The sequence below is a fragment of the Rutidosis leptorrhynchoides genome, chromosome 11 (assembly GCF_046630445.1).
Source record: "Rutidosis leptorrhynchoides isolate AG116_Rl617_1_P2 chromosome 11, CSIRO_AGI_Rlap_v1, whole genome shotgun sequence".
Taxonomy (NCBI): Eukaryota; Viridiplantae; Streptophyta; class Magnoliopsida; order Asterales; family Asteraceae; genus Rutidosis; species Rutidosis leptorrhynchoides.
Genome location: NC_092343.1, coordinates 87,936,450 through 87,941,877, shown reverse-complemented (window position 1 = coordinate 87,941,877; position 5,428 = coordinate 87,936,450).

Below are 5,428 nucleotides of genomic sequence, written 5' to 3'. Positions count from 1 at the left end.
AAGACCTTAATTACATACTTTTAAACCTATTAAGACGATTTACTGACTTAGTACTATTTGACTTAGGTTGAGGACTTCGGACCATTTACTTGCACACCTTTCTCGACTACTACTTTACCGCTACATATCATTGTGAGTTATAGCATTCCCTTTTTACTTTAACTTATTTTGGGAACTGAGAATACATGCGGATTTTATGTTTTACATACTAGGCACGAGTACTTAAACTTATATATGTGTGGGTTATATAACGGCAGAAACATTCCCTTTAGCTCGGTAACGTTTAATCATTGGTTTATGAACCGGTGAACGCGAATCTTAGATATGGATCCATAGGGTTTGACATCCCCACTCGGGCTAGTCGCGCTAGCAGTCAACGAGTGTTTAATACTTCGTAAACATACGCACTCGCCAAGTGTACTTTCAGGGGGTATTTTAAACGTTAAGTTAGTTACCAAGTGCCCACGGTTAACATATACTTTATCATACTGTTTTGAAACGCTCTTTGTAGCACTGAAATCTCGTGGCCTACCTTACATACTGTTATACTTAAACTATAGCTCACCAACCATTGTGTTGACGTTTTTAAGCATGTATCTCTCAGGTGCTTGAGGTTGCTTCCGCTGTCTTACTTGTCGTGCTGTAGAACCCGCTGCTTAGAGTTGTTATCGCATGACTACTTATCTTGCATTCAAACTTATTTACCTTTGAAACTATGTTATGTAACGACCTTTGGGGTCACGTACACTTATTTATTTGCTTCTACTTAGTGAAGCATGCTTTTGAAATGTAAAACATTTGATGTCGGTTATGACATCACCTTTTTATCGTGAATGCAACTTCTATAATTACAGCATATAGTACTTAACCTTGTAATGATCCTGTTGTTGATGATTCGTACACGATGGTTTTGTACGGGGCATCACATTTGGTATCAGAGCATTGGTTGTAGGGAATTAGGTTGCATTAGTGAGTCTAAGACCGACCCGAGTAGGATTCACTAATAGGACTAATCTACAACTTGCTAGTTTACGTGTTTCTGCTGAACTTACTGCATGATGCTGCTTACTGTTACTGCTATATGCCGTATGCTACTACATGATTTCACTACTGCATGATATTACTTGCTTTCGATTGCATGCTACTTCTGTACGATTCGTTATTATTTCCATGCTACTTATTGTTATACATGATTTAAACTGTTGGCCTATTATTTGCTTGATTTATGACATACTGACATGGAAAATTTATTTTTCCTTGTTCAGATGTCGGATGTTCCACCTGCTGGCATTTCGGGCAGTACAGACTCAGACCCCGTCGCCCTACCTACTGCTACACCTGCTGCTGCTACTGCCGATACACCGGCCCCGACACCCACTAGTGATCCCGACGCTTCTACTTCCGGAGCTGGTACTAGTGCACCTGCCCCAGTGTCTGCTCCCGGACCCTCGAGGTCACAGCCCCGCATTGGTGGTATTGAGATCCCCACGGAGTTCGGGGAAGGGCCGTTTCGTAACCACATGCGCACGCCTTGCCGACGCACTCCCGACGGACGTTTAGTCGTGATTCCTCCAGGCAGACACAGACAGATGTTGGCCGCCTTCGGACGCTTCGGATTACCAGCTCAGCCACCAGTGTCACCACCACACGATTCGGATGACTCATCATCCGCCGATTCTTCATCATCAGACGACTCCAGCGATGATGAGGATCCTGCTGATAGACCTATTCAGGCACCCTCCACCCCGCCGAAGAAGCGGTACCGTTCCGACGGCACCTTCATTCCAGGGGTGAATGGAGGTCGTGCTTTTACTGATGCTTTTGGCCATCATCGTAGGGTTACTGCTCGTAAACGAGTTGTGCCATACCCTGCCGACCCACAGATACGTAAGGTTCCCCGTTACGTATTGACTATTCCTGGAACCGTACCACCTAGATTTAGATACGGACCACTTACATCTAGGGACGTACCGTCTGCATCCGGAGCCGGACCATCTACATCAGCACCACCGGCACCACCCGCCCCACCTGCACCGCCTGCCCCACCAGCTCCCTCTAACGAGGAACTGATGAGGGAGGTTGAGACTCTCCGAGCTCGAGTCACTGAGCTCGAGGAGCAGTTGGCTCGAGGAGCAGTTCACCCGCCTTCACCGTAGGACCTTGTATTTAGATTTCATGATGTAATCTAGTTATAGTTTCATGTATTTCATATGTACTGTACGAACTTATTCAGATGTATGAAACTTATTATTATTAATGAATGGAACTTTGCATTATTTAATTCTTGCACGATGTTCTATTTACATTGATGTACGATGATTCTGTGGTATTTGTACCTAGATGCATTATTTAATAACATGTGATGTTTTGATTCCATGATTGGTCACTATATGTTTTGATTCCATGATTGGTCACTATATACTGTATTATTACTACTTGCATGCTGGATTTTGACTTGGGTCAAAATTTTTGTTTAGAATACCATGGCTAATGGAAGAACCACACCTACCGCCGCCCAGATTGAGGACATGATCAGCGAACGGGTCGCTGCAGCCCTAGCAGAAAGAAATCTCCAAGCTCCACAGCCACCACCACCAGTTATCCCACCCGTTCGAAATGGGTGTACATACAAGGAATTCCAGAGCTGCAAACCGCATAACTTCAGTGGCACCGAGGGACCAGTTGGTCTCACCAGATGGTTTGAAAAACTTGAATCAGTATTCCGAGTTAGCAACTGTTCGGAGGATAATAAGACCAAGTTTGCATCTTGCACGCTATCTGACAGCGCGCTAACGTGGTGGAACACGTTAGCTCAAGCAAAAGGGATTGATGAGGCGTATGCCACGCCTTGGGAAGAGTTTAAGTGTGCTATGATTGATGAGTATTGTCCGAGAACCGAAATTCAGAAGATGGAAATCGAATTTATGCAGTTAAAGGCCGTAGGGAACGACCTTAACAGTTACAACCGTAGGTTTTTGGAGTTGGCTCTTATGTGTCCGACCATGGTCACCCCCGAATTCAAGCGCATGGAGAAATACTTCTCGGGAATTCCTAAGTCCATCAAAGGAAATGTCACCTCATCCAAACCACCGAATGTTCCCGAAGCAATGCGCATGGCGCATACTCTCATGAATCAGATCCTTATTGATGAGCCGGAGAAGGCTAAGTTTGAAGCTGGTGGTAGCGAAAAGAGGAAATGGGATAACAACCACAACAACCATAACAACCACAACAACCACAACAACAATAACAACAACAGGGGTAGAAACTATGATCAAAACCCGGCAAAGCGACATGAAGGGTTCAGGCAAAACAACAACAACCCCAACCCCAACAACAACAACTCTAACCCGAACTACAAAGGCACACTACCACAATGCAAGAGGTGCTACAAGCATCACACCGGATATTGTAATGCTGTTTGTGAGAAGTGCAAGAAGAGCGGGCACATCGGTAGAGACTGCAAGACTACCACGATGACAGGGAGACCGAACACCAACGGGCCGAAAAAGTGTTACGAATGCGGGCAGACGGGCCATTTCAGAAACGATTGCCCGAACAAACGAAAGGATGGCGGACCACCGCGTGCTAGAGCTTTTAATGTTAATGCAAGGGATGCACGCGATAACCCCAACTTGGTGACAGGTATATTCAAAATCAACAATCTTTTAGCTTCTGTCTTGTTTGATACTGGTGCGGATAGAAGTTATGTATGTAGACATTTTTGCGATAAGATTAATTGGTCATTAGTCCCGTTAAAAGAAAGTATGCTTGTCGAGGTCGCCAATGGAAAACTTGAAAAGGTTGACCATATTAGTCGTGGAGCTATTATCAACATAGCTGGTGCAGATTTCGAAATTGATTTGATACCTATCAAACTGGGAAGTTTTGACGTGATCGTCGGTATGGATTGGTTGAGCAAGATAAAGGCCGATGTTATTTGTGGAGATAAAGCACTTCGCATACCACAAGGAGATGGCGAACCACTAGTTATCTATGGAGAGAGATGTACCTCGAAGTTGAACCTCATTAGGTGCGTGAAAGCGCAAAAGATTATGAAGAAGGGACGCTTTGCTGTCCTAGCACATGTGAAAGCGGTAGAAACTGAGGTGAAGAGCGTGAACGACGTTCGAATTATGAACGAATTTTCCGATGTCTTCCCAGAGGAATTGCCTGGATTACCACCGCCGAGAGCCGTAGAATTTCAGATTGATTTAGTGCCAGGAGCTGCACCTGTAGCTCGCGCATCTTATAGACTCGCACCTTCCGAGATGCAAGAATTACAGAGTCAACTACAAGAGCTGTTAGATCGAGGGTTTATCCAACCAAGTTTCTCGCCTTGGGGCGCACCTGTTCTGTTTGTGAAGAAGAAGGATGGATCCTTTCGTATGTGTATCAACTACCGTGAGCTCAACAAATTGACAATCAAGAATCGGTATCCTCTTCCGCGAATTGATGATCTTTTTGATCAACTACAAGGATCGAGCGTTTATTCAAAGATCGATTTGCGATCCGGCTATCACCAGTTGAGGGTGAAGGAAAGTGACGTGATGAAGACTGCATTCAGAACCCGTTATGGTCATTATGAGTTTCTCGTGATGCCATTCGGCTTAACAAATGCACCTGCCGTGTTCATGGACCTCATGAATCGTGTCTGCAAGCCTTACTTGGACAAGTTTGTTATCGTCTTCATAGATGATATCCTCATCTACTCTAAGAGCGAAGAAGAACATGAGCAACACCTCCGATTAGTACTTGAACTCTTGAGACAAGAACAACTTTATGCCAAATTCTCCAAGTGTGAATTTTGGTTGAAGGAAGTACAGTTTCTGGGTCATGTTGTGAGCGACCAGGGTATCAAAGTTGATCCCGCCAAGATTGAAGCCATCAGCAAGTGGGAGACCCCCACTACTCCGACGCATATTCGCCAATTCCTAGGTCTCGCCGGTTACTATCGAAGATTCATCGAAGGATTTTCTCTGATTGCGCGTCCTTTGACTGCGCTGACTCACAAGGGCAAGAAGTTCATTTGGGAACCCGCACACGAATCAGCATTCCAAACTTTGAAGAAGAAGTTAACCTCCGCACCTATCCTATCACTTCCTGAAGGCAGTGACGACTTTGTTGTTTATTGTGATGCATCGAAGAGTGGTTTTGGTTGTGTACTGATGCAACGATCAAAGGTTATTGTCGATGCCTCCCGCCAATTGAAGATTCACGAGCGAAACTACACTACACATGATCTTGAACTTGGAGCCGTTGTCTTTGCGCTCAAATTGTGGAGACATTATTTGTATGGAACTAAGAGCACTATCTTCACCGATCACAAGAGTCTCCAGCACATCTTCGATCAGAAGCAACTGAATATGAGACAGCGTCAATGGATCGAGACGCTCAACGACTACGATTGTGAACTCCGTTATCACCC